The sequence below is a fragment of the Equus caballus genome, chromosome 24 (genome assembly GCF_041296265.1).
Source record: "Equus caballus isolate H_3958 breed thoroughbred chromosome 24, TB-T2T, whole genome shotgun sequence".
Classification (NCBI taxonomy): domain Eukaryota; kingdom Metazoa; phylum Chordata; class Mammalia; order Perissodactyla; family Equidae; genus Equus; species Equus caballus.
The window spans coordinates 5,298,266-5,314,420 of NC_091707.1; positions in this window are offsets into that span (position 1 = coordinate 5,298,266).

Genomic DNA, 16,155 nt, shown 5'->3' on the forward strand with positions numbered 1-16,155 from the left:
GCACGTTGGAACCACCTCTCAGACGTGCCAGAAGCACGTGGCGGACAGTCCGGAATCACCTGATGGGCATACGCAACCACCTCTGACACGTACCAGAACCACGTGCCGTGCACGCCGGAACCACCTACCGGACAGACCGGAATCAACTTTTGGGCATGCCGGAACCACCAGTCAGATGTGCCAGAAACACGTGCCGGAGACGCCGGAAGCACCAGCCGAGCACGTTGCAACCACCTGCTCAACTCGCCTGAACCACCTGCCGGACACGCCAAAGTCAGCTGCCCGCTACACAAGCACCACTTCGGGGACAAGCCGGAATCACGTGAGGGGCATGCCGGCACAGCCTCTCAGACTGAACCTCGTGCCGGACACCACAGAACCACCTGCCGGACAGACCGGAACCACCTGCCGGACACGCCGGAACGACCTGCTCGACCCGCCGGAACGACCCCTGGACATGCAAAATCACCTGCCGGCTACGCCGGAAACACTTGGCGAACACTCCGGAATCACCTGCCGGGCATGCCGGAACCACCTCTCAGATATGCCAGAACCACGTGCCAATGAACCAGGAAGCACCTGCCGAGCATGCCGGAACCACCTGCTCGACTCGCCAGAACCACCTGCCGGACACGCAAAAATCACCTGCCGGCTACGCCACAACCAGTTGGGGAACACTTCGGAATCACCTGCCGGGCTTGCTGGAACCACCTGCCGCTCATGCCAAAATCACCTGCCAACTACGCCAGTACCACTTGGCGGACACTGTGGAAACACCTGTCGGGCCGGCCGGAACCACATCTCAGACGTGCCAGAACCATGTGCATGAGATGCTGGAACCACACCCCGAACAGACGGAAAACACCTGCCAGACCCGTCTGAACAACCTGCCGAGCACGCCGGAGCCACCTGCTCGACTCGCCGGAACCACCTACCTCACATGCCCAAATCACCAGCCGGGTATGCCAGAACCACTTGGCGGACACTCCCGAATCATCTGCCGGACATGAGGGAACCAGCTCTCAGAGACACCACAACCACGTGCCGGAGACGCCGGAAGCACCTGCCGAGCATGCCGGAGCCACCTGCTCGACTCGCCAGAAACACCTGCCGGACACGCCAAAATCACCTGCCGGGTACGCCAGAACCACCTGGCGGACACTCCGAAACCACCTGTCGCGCATGCCGGAACCACATCTCAGACGTGCCGGAAGCACGTGCCGGACACGCCGGAATCACCTACCAGACAGACCGGAACCACCTGCCGAGCACGCCGGAACCACCTGCTCGACTCGCCAGAACCACCTGCCGGACACGCAAAAATCACCTGCCGGCTACGCCACAACCAGTTGGGGAACACTTCGGAATCACCTGCCGGGATTGCTGGAACCACCTGCCGGTCATGCCAAAATCACCTGCCAACTACGCCAGTACCACTTGGCGGACACTGTGGAAACACCTGTCGGGCCGGCCGGAACCACATCTCAGACGTGCCAGAACCATGTGCATGAGATGCTGGAACCACACCCTGAACAGACGGAAAACACCTGCCAGACCCGTCTGAACAACCTGCCGAGCACGCCGGAGCCACCTGCTCGACTCGCCGGAACCACCTACCTGACATGCCCAAATCACCAGCCGGGTATGCCAGAACCACTTGGCGGACACTCCGGAATCATCTGCCGGACATGCCGGAACCAGCTCTCAGACACACCAGAACCACGTGCCGGAGACGCCGGAAGCACCTGCCGAGCATGCCGGAGCCACCTGCTCGACTCGCCAGAAACACCTGTCGGACACGCCAAAATCACCTGCCGGGTACGCCAGAACCACCTGGCGGACACTACGAAATGACCTGTCGCGCATGCCGGAACCGCCTCTCAGACGTGCCGGAAGCACGTGCCGGACACGCCGGAATCACCTACCAGACAGACCGGAACCACCTGCCGAGCACGCCGGAGCCACCTGTTCGACTCGCTGGAACCACCTGCCGGACAGGCCAATATCAACTGCTGGCTAGGCCAGAACCACCTGGGGGACGGTCCGGAATCACCTGCCAGCCATGGCGGAACCACCTCTCAGACGTAGCAGAACCACCTGCCGGAGAAGCTGGAAACACGTCCTGGACAGTCTGGAACCACCTGCCGGCCAAGCCTGAACCACCGGCTCGACCCGCCGGAATGACCGCGGGACATGCAAAATCACCTGCCGGCTACGCCGGAAACACTTGGCGAACACTCCGGAATCACCTGCTGGGCATGCCGGAACCACCTGTCAGATGTGCCAGAAACACGTGCCGGAGACGCCGGAAGCACCTGCCAAGCACGTTGGAACCACCTGCTCAACTCGCCTGAACCACCTGCCGGACATGCCAAAATCACCTGCCGACTATGCCAGAACCACTTGGCGAACACTCCGGAATCACTTGCCGGGCATGCAGGAACCACCTCTCAGACATGCCAGAACCCCGTGCCAATGACCCCAGAAGCACCAGCCGAGCACGCCGGAACCACCTGCTCGACTCGCCAGAACCACCTGCCGATCACGCAAAAATCACCTGCCGGCTACGCCACAACCAGTTGGTGAACACTTTGGAATCACCTGCCAGGCTTGCTGGAACCACCTGCCAGTCATGCCAAAATCACCTGCCAACTACGCCAGAACCGCTTGGCGGACACTGCGGAAACACCTGTCGGGCCGGCTGGAACCACATCTCAGACGTGCCAGAAACGTGTTCATGAGATGCTGGAACCACACCCCGAACAGACGGATACCACCTGCCAGAACCGCCTGAACCACCTGCTGAGCACGCCGGAACCACCTGCTCGACTCACCGGTACCACCTCCCTGACACGCCAAAATCACCTGCTGGGTAAGCCAGAAACACTTGGCGGACACTCCGGAATCATCTGCCGGACATGCCGGAACCAGCTCTCAGACACACAAGAACCAAGTGCCGGAGACGCCAGAAGCACCTGCCGAGCATGCCGGAGCCACCTGCTCGACTCGCCAGAAACACCTGCCGGACACGCCAAAATCACCTGCCGGATACGCCAGAACCACCTGGCGGACACTCCGAAACCACCTGTCGCGCATGCCGGAACCACCTCTCAGACGTGCCGGAAGCACGTACCGGAAACGCCGGAATCTCCTACCGGACAGACCGGAACCACCTGCCGAGCACGCCGGAGCCACCTGTTCGACTCGCTGGAACCACCTGCCGGACAGGCCAATATCAACTGCTGGCTATGCCAGAACCACCTGGGGGACAGTGCGGGATCACCTGCCAGCCATGGCTGAACCACCTCTCAGACGTACCAGAACCACCTGCCGGAGAAGCTGGAAACACGTCCTGGACAGACTGGAACCACGTGACGGCCATGCCTGAACCACCTGCCGAGCACGGCGGAACCACCTGCCGGACACGCCAAAATCACCTGAGGGCTACCACAGAACCACTTGGACGACTCTCCGAAATGACCTGCCGGGCATGTTGGAACCACCCCTCAGACGTGCCAGAAGCACGTGGCGGACAGTCCGGAATCACCTGTTGGGCATACGCAACCACCTCTGACACGTACCAGAACCACGTGCCGTGCACGCCGGAACCACCTACCGGACAGACCGGAATCAACTTTTGGGCATGCCGGAACCACCAGTCAGATGTGCCAGAAACACGTGCCGGAGACGCCGGAAGCACCTGCCGAGCACGTCGCAACCACCTGCTCAACTCGCCTGAACCACCTGCCGGACACGCCAAAATCACCTGCCCGCTACACCAGCACCACTTCGGGGACAAGCCGGAATCACGTGAGGGGCATGCCGGCACAGCCTCTCAGACTGAACCTCGTGCCGGACACCACAGAACCACCTGCCGGACAGACCGGAACCACCTGCCGGACACGCCGGAACCACCGGCTCGACCCGCCGGAACGACCGCTGGACATGCATAATCACCTGCTGGCTACGCCGGAAACACTTGGCGAACACTCCAGAATCACCTGCCGGGCATGCCGGAACCACCTCTCAGATATGCCAGAACCACGTGCCAATGACCCCGGAAGCACCTGCCGAGCACGCCGGAACCACCTGCTCGACTCGCCAGAACCACCTGCCGGACACGCAAAAATCACCTGCCGGCTACGCCACAACCAGTTGGGGAACACTTCGGAATCACCTGCCGGGCTTGCTGGAACCACCTGCCGGTCATGCCAAAATCACCTGCCAACTACGCCAGTACCACTTGGCGGACACTGTGGAAACACCTGTCGGGCCGGCCGGAACCACATCTCAGACGTGCCAGAACCATGTGCATGAGATGCTGGAACCACACCCCGAACAGACGGAAAACACCTGCCAGACCCGTCTGAACAACCTTCCGAGCACGCCGGAGCACCTGCTCGACTCGCCGGAACCACCTACCTGACATGCCCAAATCACCAGCCGGGTATGCCAGAACCACTTGGCGGACACTCCCGAATCATCTGCCGGACATGCCGGAACCAGCTCTCAGACACACCAGAACCACGTGCCGGAGACGCCGGAAGCACCTGCCGAGCATGCCGGAGCCACCTGCTCGACTCACCAGAAATACCTGCCGGACACGCCAAAATCACCTGCCGGGTACGCCAGAACCACCTGGTGGACACTCCGAGAGCACCTGTCGCACATGCCGGAACCACCTCTCAGACGTGCCGGAAGCACGTGCTGCACACGCCGGAATCACCTACCGGACAGACCGGAACCACCTGCCGAGCACGCCGGAGCCACATGTTCGACTCGCTGGAACCACCTGCCGGACAGGCCAATATCAACTGCTGGCTATGCCAGAACCACCTGGGGGACGGTCCGGAATCGCCTGCCAGCCAAGGCGGAACCACCTCTCAGACGTACCAGAACCACCTGCCGGAGAAGCTGGAAACACGTCCTGGACAGTCTGGAACCACCTGCCGTCCAAGCCTGAACCACCTGCCAAGCACAACGGAACAACCTGCCAGACACGCCAAAATCGCCTGCGTGTTATGCCAGAACCACTTGGAGGACTCTCTGGGATGACCTGCCGGGCATGCCGGAACCACCTCTCAGACGTGCCAGAACCATGTGGCGGACAGTCCGGAATCACCTGTTGGGCATGCGCAACCACCTCTGAGACGTACCAGAACCACATGCCGTGCAGGCTGGAACAACCTACCGGACAGACCGGAATCACCTTTCGGGCATGCCGGAACCACCTGTCAGATGTGCCAGAAACACGTGCCGGAGACGCCGGAAGCACCTGCCAAGCACGTTGGAACCACCTGCTCAACTCGCCTGAACCACCTGCCGGACATGCCAAAATCACCTGCCGACTATGCCAGAACCACTTGGCGAACACTCCGGAATCACTTGCCGGGCATGCAGGAACCACCTCTCAGACATGCCAGAACCCCGTGCCAATGACCCCAGATGCACCAGCCGAGCACGCCGGAACCACCTGCTCGACTCGCCAGAACCACCTGCCGATCACGCAAAAATCACCTGCCGGCTACGCCACAACCAGTTGGTGAACACTTTGGAATCACCTGCCAGGCTTGCTGGAACCACCTGCCAGTCATGCCAAAATCACCTGCCAACTACGCCAGAACCGCTTGGCGGACACTGCGGAAACACCTGTCGGGCCGGCTGGAACCACATCTCAGACGTGCCAGAAACGTGTTCATGAGATGCTGGAACCACACCCCGAACAGACGGATACCACCTGCCAGAACCGCCTGAACCACCTGCTGAGCACGCCGGAACCACCTGCTCGACTCACCGGTACCACCTCCCTGACACGCCAAAATCACCTGCTGGGTATGCCAGAACCACTTGGCGCACACTCCGGAATCATCTGCCAGACATGCCGGAACCAGCTCTCAGACACACCAGAACCAAGTGCCGGAGACGCCGGAAGCACCTGCCAAGCATGCCGGAGCCACCTGCTCGACTCGCCAGAAACACCTGCCGGACACGCCAAAATCACCTGCCGGGTATGCCAGAACCACTTCGGGGACAAGCCGGAATCACGTGAGGGGCATGCCGGCACAGCCTCTCAGACTGAACCTCGTGCCGGACACCACAGAACCACCTGCCGGACAGACCGGAACCACCTGCCGGACACGCCGGTACCACCGGCTCGACCCGCCGCAACGACCACTGGACATGCAAAATCACCTGCCGGCTACGCCGGAAACACTTGGCGAACACTCCGGAAACACCTGCCGGGCATGCCGGAACCACCTCTCAGATATGCCAGAACCACGTGCCAATGACCCCGGAAGCACCTGCCGAGCACGCCGGAACCACCTGCTCGACTCGCCAGAACCACCTGCCGGACACGCCAAAATCACCTGCCGGCTACGCCACAACCAGTTGGGGAACACTTCGGAATCACCTGCCGGGCTTGCTGGAACCACCTTCCGGTCATGCGAATATCACCTGCTGGGTATGCCAGAACCACTTGGCGGACACTCCGGAATCATCTGCCGGACATGCCGGAACCAGCTCTCAGACACACCAGAACCACGTGCCGGAGACGCCGGAAGCACCTGCCGAGCATGCCGGAGCCACCTGCTCGACTCGCCAGAAACACCTGTATGACACGCCAAAATCACCTGCCGGGTACGCCAGAACCAACTGGCGGACACTCCGAAATCACCTGCGGGCTACGCCAGAACCACTTGGACGACTCTCCGAAATGACCTGCCGGGCATGTTGGAACCACCTCTCAGACGTGCCAGAAGCACGTGGCGGACAGTCCGGAATCACCTGTTGGGCATTCGCAACCACCTCTGACACGTACCAGAACCACGTGCCGTGCACGCCGGAACCACCTACAGGACAGACCGGAATCAACTTTTGGGCATGCCGGAACCACCAGTCAGATGTGCCAGAAACACGTGCCGGAGACGCCGGAAGCACCTGCCGAGCACGTCGCAACCACCTGATCAACTCGCCTGAACCACCTGCCGGACACGCCAAAATCACCTGCCCGCTACACCAGCACCACTTCGGGGACAAGCCGGAATCACGTGAGGGGCATGCCGGCACAGCCTCTCAGACTGAACCTCGTGCCGGACACCACAGAACCACCTGCCGGACAGACCGGAACCACCTGCCGGACACGCCGGAACCACCGGCTCGACCCGCCGGAACGACCGCGGGACATGCAAAATCACCTGCCCGCTACGCTGGAAACACTTGGCGAACACTCCAGAATCACCTGCCGGGCATGCCGGAACCACCTCTCAGATATGCCAGAACCACATGCCAATGACCCCGGAAGCACCTGCCGAGCACGCCGGAACCACCTGCTCGACTCACCAGAACCACATGCCGGACACGCAAAAATCACCTGCCGTCTACGCCACAACCAGTTGGGGAAAACTTCGGAATCACCTGCCGGGCTTGCTGGAACCACCTGCCGGTCATGCCAAAATCACCTGCCAACTACGCCAGTACCACTTGGCGGACACTGTGGAAAGACCTGTCGGGCCGACCGGAACCACATCTCAGACGTGCCAGAACCATGTGCATGAGATGCTGGAACCACACCCTGAACAGACGGAAAACACATGCCAGACCCGTCTGAACAACCTGCCGAGCACGCCGGAGCCACCTGCTCGACTCGCCGGAACCACCTACCTGACATGCCAAAATCACCAGCCGGGTATGCCAGAACCACTTGGCGGACACTCCGGAATCATCTGCCGGACATGCCGGAACCAGCTCTCAGACACACCAGAACCACGTGCCGGAGACGCCGGAAGCACCTGCCGAGCATGCCGGAGCCACCTGCTCGACTCGCCAGAAACACCTGCCGGACACGCCAAAATCACCTGCCGGATACGCCAGAACCACCTGGCGGACACTCCGAAACCACCTGTCGCGCATGACGGAACCACCTCTCAGACGTGCCGGAAGCACGTGCCGGAAACGCCGGAATCTCCTACCGGACAGACCGGAACCACCTGCCGAGCACGCCGGAGCCACCTGTTCGACTCGCTGGAACCACCTGCCGGACAGGCCAATATCAACTGCTGGCTATGCCAGAACCACCAGGGGGACAGTCCGGGATCACCTGCCAGCCATGGCGGAACCACCTCTCAGACGTACCAGAACCACCTGCCGGAGAAGCTGGAAACACGTCCTGGACAGACTGAAACCACGTGATGGCCATGCCTGAACCACCTGCCGAGCACGGCAGAACCACCTGCCGGACACGCCAAAATCACCTGCGGGCTACGCCAGAACCACTTGGACGACTCTCCGAAATGACCTGCCGGGCATGTTGGAACCACCTCTCAGACGTGCCAGAAGCACGTGGCGGACAGTCCGGAATCACCTGTTGGGCATACGCAACCACCTCTGACACGTACCAGAACCACGTGCCGTGCACGCCGGAACCACCTACCGGACAGACCGGAATCAACTTTTGGGCATGCCGGAACCACCAGTCAGATGTGCCAGAAACACGTGCCGGAGACGCCGGAAGCACCTGCCGAGCATGCCGGAGCCACCTGCTCGACTCGCCAGAAACACCTGTCAGACACGCCAAAATCACCTGCCGGGTACGCCAGAACCACCTGGCGGACACTCCGAAATCACCTGTCGCGCATGCCGGAACCACCTCTCAGACGTGCCGGAAGCACGTGCCGGACACTCAGGAATCACCTACCAGACAGACCGGAACCACCTGCCGAGCACGCCGGAGCCACCTGTTCGACTCGCTGGAACCACCTGCCGGACAGGCCAATATCAACTGCTGGCTATGCCAGAACCACCTGGGGGACGGTCCGGAATCACCTGCCAGCCATGGCGGAACCACCTCTCAGACGTACCAGAACCACCTGCCGGAGAAGCTGGAAACACGTCCTGGACAGTCTGGAACCACCTGCCGGCCAAGCCTGAACCACCTGCCAAGCACAACGGAACAACCTGCCAGACACGCCAAAATCACCTGCGTGTTATGCCAGAACCACTTGGAGGACTCTCTGGGATGACCTGCCGGGCATGCCGGAACCACCTCTCAGACGTGCCAGAACCATGTGGCGGACAGTCCGGAATCACCTGTTGGGCATGCGCAACCACCTCTGAGACGTACCAGAACCACATGCCGTGCAGGCTGGAACCACCTACCGGACAGACCGGAATCACCTTTCGGGCATGCCGGAACCACCTGTCAGATGTGCCAGAAACACGTGCCGGAGACGCCGGAAGCACCTGCCAAGCACGTTGGAACCACCTGCTCAACTCGCCTGAACCACCTGCCGGACATGCCAAAATCACCTGCCGACTATGCCAGAACCACTTGGCGAACACTCCGGAATCACTTGCCGGGCATGCAGGAACCACCTCTCAGACATGCCAGAACCCCGTGCCAATGACCCCGGAAGCACCAGCCGAGCACGCCGGAACCACCTGCCGATCACGCAAAAATCACCTGCCGGCTACGCCACAACCAGTTGGTGAACACTTTGGAATCACCTGCCAGGCTTGCTGGAACCACCTGCCAGTCATGCCAAAATCACCTGCCAACTACGCCAGAACCGCTTGGCGGACACTGCGGAAACACCTGTCGGGCCGGCTGGAACCACATCTCAGACGTGCCAGAAACGTGTTCATGAGATGCTGGAACCACACCCCGAACAGACGGATACCACCTGCCAGAACCGCCTGAACCACCTGCTGAGCACGCCGGAACCACCTGCTCGACTCACCGGTACCACCTCCCTGACACGCCAAAATCACCTGCTGGGTATGCCAGAACCACTTGGCGGACACTCCGGAATCATCTGCCGGACATGCCGGAACCAGCTCTCAGACACACCAGAACCACGTGCCGGAGACGCCGGAAGCACCTGCCGAGCATGCCGGAGCCACCTGCTCGACTCGCCAGAAACACCTGCCGGACACGCCAAAATCACCTGCCGGGTATGCCAGAACCACCTGGCGGACACTACGGAATCACCTGCCGCGCATGCCGGAACCACCTCTCAGACTTGCCGGAAGCACGTGCCAGACACGCCGGAAACACCTACCGGACAGACCGGAACCACCTGCCAAGAACGCCGGAGCCACCTGTTCGACTCGCTGGAACCACCTGCCGGACAGGCCAATATCAACTGCTGGCTATGCCAGAACCACCTGGGGGACAGTCCGGGATCACCTGCCAGCCATGGCGGAACCACCTCTCAGACGTACCAGAACCACCTGCCGGAGAAGCTGGAAACACGTCCTGGAGAGACTGGAACCACGTGACGGCCATGCCTGAACCACCTGCCGAGCACGGCGGAACCACCTGCCGGACACGCCAAAATCACCTGCCGGGTATGCCAGAACCACTTCGGGGACAAGCCGGAATCACGTGAGGGGCATGCCGGCACAGCCTCTCAGACTGAACCTCGTGCCGGACACCACAGAACCACCTGCCGGACAGACCGGAACCACCTGCCGGACACGCAGGAACCACCGGCTCGACCCTCCGGAACGACCGCTGGACATGCAAAATCACCTGCCGGCTATGCCGGAAACACTTGGCGAGCACTCCGGAATCACCTGCCGGGCATGCCGGAACCACCTCTCAGATATGCCAGAACCACGTGCCAATGACCCCGGAAGCACCTGCCGAGCACGCCGGAACCACCTGCTCGACTCGCCAGAACCACCTGCCGGACACGCAAAAATCACCTGCCGGCTACGCCAGAACCAGTTGGGGAACACTTCGGAATCACCTGCCGGGCTTGCTGGAACCACCTGCCGGTCATGCGAAAATCACCTGCTGGGTATGCCAGAACCACTTGGCGGACACTCCGGAATCATCTGCCGGACATGCCGGAACCAGCTCTCAGACACACCAGAACCAAGTGCCGGAGACGCCGGAAGCACCTGCCGAGCATGCCGGAGCCACCTGCTCGACTCGCCAGAAACACCTGCCGGACACGCCAAAATCACCTGCGGGCTACGCCAGAACCACTTGGACGACTCTCCGAAATGACCTGCCGGGCATGTTGGAACCACCCCTCAGACGTGCCAGAAGCACGTGGCGGACAGTCCGGAATCACCTGTTGGGCATACGCAACCACCTCTGACACGTACCAGAACCACGTGCCGTGCACGCCGGAACCACCTACCGGACAGACCGGAATCAACTTTTGGGCATGCCGGAACCACCAGTCAGATGTGCCAGAAACACGTGCCGGAGACGCCGGAAGCACCTGCCGAGCACGTCGCAACCACCTGCTCAACTCGCCTGAACCACCTGCCGGACACGCCAAAATCACCTGCCCGCTACACCAGCACCACTTCGGGGACAAGCCGGAATCACGTGAGGGGCATGCCGGCACAGCCTCTCAGACTGAACCTCGTGCCGGACACCACAGAACCACCTGCCGGACAGACCGGAACCACCTGCCGGACACGCCGGAACCACCGGCTCGACCCGCCGGAACGACCGCGGGACATGCAAAATCACCTGCCCGCTACGCCGGAAACACTTGGCGAACACTCCAGAATCACCTGCCGGGCATGCCTGAACCACCTCTCAGATATGCCAGAACCACGTGCCAATGACCCCGGAAGCACCTGCCGAGCACGCCGGAACCACCTGCTCGACTCGCCAGAACCACCTGCCGGACACGCAAAAATCACCTGCCGTCTACGCCACAACCAGTTGGGGAAAACTTCGGAATCACCTGCCGGGCTTGCTGGAACCACCTGCCGGTCATGCCAAAATCACCTGCCAACTACGCCAGTACCACTTGGCGGACACTGTGGAAACACCTGTCGGGCCGGCCGGAACCACAACTCAGACGTGCCAGAACCATGTGCATGAGATGCTGGAACCACACCCTGAACAGACGGAAAACACCTGCCACACCCGTCTGAAAAACCTGCCGAGCACGCCGGAGCCACCTGCTCGACTCGCCGGAACCACCTACCTGACATGCCCAAATCACCAGCCGGGTATGCCAGAACCACTTGGCGGACACTCCGGAATCATCTGCCGGACATGCCGGAACCAGCTCTCAGACACACCAGAACCACGTGCCGGAGACGCCGGAAGCACCTGCCGAGCATGCCGGAGCCACCTGCTCGACTCGCCAGAAACACCTGCCGGACACGCCAAAATCACCTGCCGGGTACGCCAGAACCACCTGGCGGACACTCCGAAATCACCTGTCGCGCATGCCGGAACCACCTCTCAGACGTGCCGGAAGCACGTGCCGGACACGCCGGAATCACCTACCGGACAGACCGGAACCACCTGCCGAGCATGCCGGAGCCACCTGTTCGACTCGCTGGAACCACCTGCCGGACAGGCCAATATCAACTGCTGGCTATGCCAGAACCACCTGGGGGACGGTCCGGAATCACCTGCCAGCCATGGCGGAACCACCTCTCAGACGTACCAGAACCACCTGCCGGAGAAGCTGGAAACACGTCCTGGACAGTCTGGAACCACCTGCCGGCCAAGCCTGAACCACCTGCCAGGGACGACGGAACAACCTGCAAGACACGCCAAAATCACCTGCGTGCTATGCCAGAACCACTTGGAGGACTCTCTGGGATGACCTGCCGGGCATGCCGGAACCACCTCTCAGACGTGCCAGAACCATGTGGCGGACAGTCCGGAATCACCTGGTGGGCATGCGCAACCACCTCTGAGACGTACCAGAACCACATGCCGTGCCGGCTGGAATCAGCTACCGGACAGACCTGAATCACCTTTCGGGCATGCCGGAACCACCTGTCAGATGTGCCAGAAACACGTGCCGGAGACGCCGGAAGCACCTGCCAAGCACGTTGGAACCACCTGCTCAACTCGCCTGAACCACCTGCCGGACATGCCAAAATCACCTGCCGACTATGCCAGAACCACTTGGCGAACACTCCGGAATCACTTGCCGGGCATGCAGGAACCACCTCTCAGACATGCCAGAACCCCGTGCCAATGACCCCGGAAGCACCAGCCGAGCACGCCGGAACCACCTGCTCGACTCGCCAGAACCACCTGCCGATCACGCAAAAATCACCTGCCGGCTACGCCACAACCAGTTGGTGAACACTTTGGAATCACCTGCCAGGCTTGCTGGAACCACCTGCCAGTCATGCCAAAATCACCTGCCAACTACGCCAGAACCGCTTGGCACACACTGCGGAAACACCTGTCGGGCCGGCTGGAACCACATCTCAGAAGTGCCTGAAACGTGTTCATGAGATGCTGGAACCACACCCCGAACAGACGGATACCACCTGCCAGAACCGCCTGAGCCACCTGCTGAGCACGCCAGAACCACCTGCTCGACTCACCGGTACCACCTACCTGACACGCCAAAATCACCTGCTGGGTATGCCAGAACCACTTGGCGGACACTCCGGAATCATCTGCCGGACATGCCGGAACCAGCTCTCAGACACACCAGAACCAAGTGCCGGAGACGCCGGAAGCACCTGCCGAGGATGCCGGAGCCACCTGCTCGACTCGCCAGAAACACCTGCCGGACACGCCAAAATCACCTGCCGGGTATGCCAGAACCACCTGTCGGACACTACGGAATCACCTGCCGCGCATGCCGGAACCACCTCTCAGACGCGCCGGAAGCACGTGCCAGACACGCCGGAAACACCTACCGGACAGACCGGAACCACCTGCCAAGACCGCCGGAGCCACCTGTTCGACTCGCTGGAACCACCTGCCGGACAGGCCAATATCAACTGCTGGCTATGCCAGAACCACCTGGGGGACAGTCCGGGATCACCTGCCAGCCATGGCGGAACCACCTCTCAGACGTACCAGAACCACCTGCCGGAGAAGCTGGAAACACGTCCTGGACAGACTGGAACCACGTGACGCCCATGCCTGAACCACCTGCCGAGCACGGCGGAACCACCTGCCGGACACGCCAAAATCACCTGCGGGCTACGCCAGAACCACTTGGACGACTCTCCGAAATGACCTGCCGGGCATGTTGGAATCACCTCTCAGACGTGCCAGAAGCACGTGGAGGACAGTCCGGAATCACCTGTTGGGCATACGCAACCACCTCTGAGACGTACCAGAACCACGCGCCGTGCACGCCGGAACCACCTACCGGACAGACCGGAATCAACTTTTGGGCATGCCGGAACCACCAGTCAGATGTGCCAGAAACACGTGCCAGAGACGCCGGAAGCACATGCCCAGCACATCGCAACCACCTGCTCAACTCGCCTGAACCACCTGCCGGACACGCCAAAATCACCTGCCCGCTACACCAGCACCACTTCGGGGACAAGCCGGAATCACCTGAGGGGCATGCCGGCACAGCCTCTCAGACTGAACCTCGTCCCGGACACCACAGAACCACCTGCCGGACAGACCGGAACCACCTGCCGGACACGCCGGTACCACCGGCTCCACCCGCCGGAACGACCGCTGGACATGCAAAATCACCTGCCGGCTACGCCGGAAACACTTGGCGAACACTCCAGAATCACCTGCCGGGCATGCCTGAACCACCTCTCAGATATGCCAGAACCACGTGCCAATGACCCCGGAAGCACCTGCCGAGCACGCCGGAACCACCTGCTCGACTCGCCAGAACCACCTGCCGGACACGCAAAAATCACCTGCCGGCTACGCCACAACCAGTTGTGGAACACTTCGGAATCACCTGCCGGGCTTGCTGGAACCACCTTCCGGTCATGCGAATATCACCTGCTGGGTATGCCAGAACCACTTGGCGGACACTCCGGAATCATCTGCCGGACATGCCGGAACCAGCTCTCAGACACACCAGAACCAAGTGCCGGAGACGCCGGAAGCACCTGCCGAGCATGCCGGAGCCACCTGCTCGACTCGCCAGAACCACCTGCCGGACACGCAAAAATCACCTGCCGGCTACGCCACAACCAGTTGGGGAAAACTTCGGAATCACCTGCCGGGCTTGCTGGAACCACCTGCCGGTCATGCCAAAATCACCTGCCAACTACGCCAGTACCACTTGGCGGACACTGTGGAAACACCTGTCGGGCCGGCCGGAACCACATCTCAGACGTGCCAGAACCATGTGCATGAGATGCTGGAACCACACCCCGAACAGACGGAAAACACCTGCCAGACCCGTCTGAACAACCTGCCGAGCACGCCGGAGCCACCTGCTCGACTCGCCGGAACCACCTACCTGACATGCCCAAATCACCAGCCGGGTATGCCAGAACCACTTGGCGGACACTCCGGAATCATCTGCCGGACATGCCGGAACCAGCTCTCAGACACACCAGAACCAAGTGCCGGAGACGCCGGAAGCACCTGCCGAGCATACCGGAGCCACCTGCTCGACTCGCCAGAAACACCTGCCGGACACGCCAAAATCACCTGCCGGGTACGCCAGAACCACCTGGCGGACACTCCGAAACCACCTGTCGCGCATGACGGAACCACCTCTCAGACGTGCCGGAAGCACGTGCCGGACACGCCGGAATCACCTACCGGACAGACCGCAACCACCTGCCGAGCACGCCGGAGCCACCTCTCAGATGTGCCGGAAGCACGTGCCAGACACGCCGGAAACACCTACCGGACAGACCGGAACCACCTGCCAAGAACGCCGGAGCCACCTGTTCGACTCGCTTGGAACCTCCTCCCGGACAGGCCAATATCAACTGCTGGCTATGCCAGAACCACCTGGGGGACGGTCCGGGATCACCTGCCAGCCATGGCGGAACCACCTCTCAGACGTACCAGAACCACCTGCCGGAGAAGCTGGAAACACGTCCTGGACAGACTGGAACCACGTGACGCCCATTCCTGAACCACCTGCCGAGCACGGCGGAACCACCTGCCGGACACGCCAAAATCACCTGCGGGCTACGCCAGAACCACTTGGACGACTCTCCGAAATGACCTGCCGGGCATGTTGGAACCACCTCTCAGACGTGCCAGAAGCACGTGGCGGACAGTCCGGAATCACCTGTTGGGCATACGCAACCACCTCTGACACGTACAAGAACCACGTGCCATGCACGCCGGAACCACCTACCGGACAGACCGGAATCAACTTTTGGGCATGCCGGAACCACCAGTCAGATGTGCCAGAAACACGTGCCGGAGACGCCGGAAGCACCTGCCGAGCACGTCGCAACCACCTGCTCAAC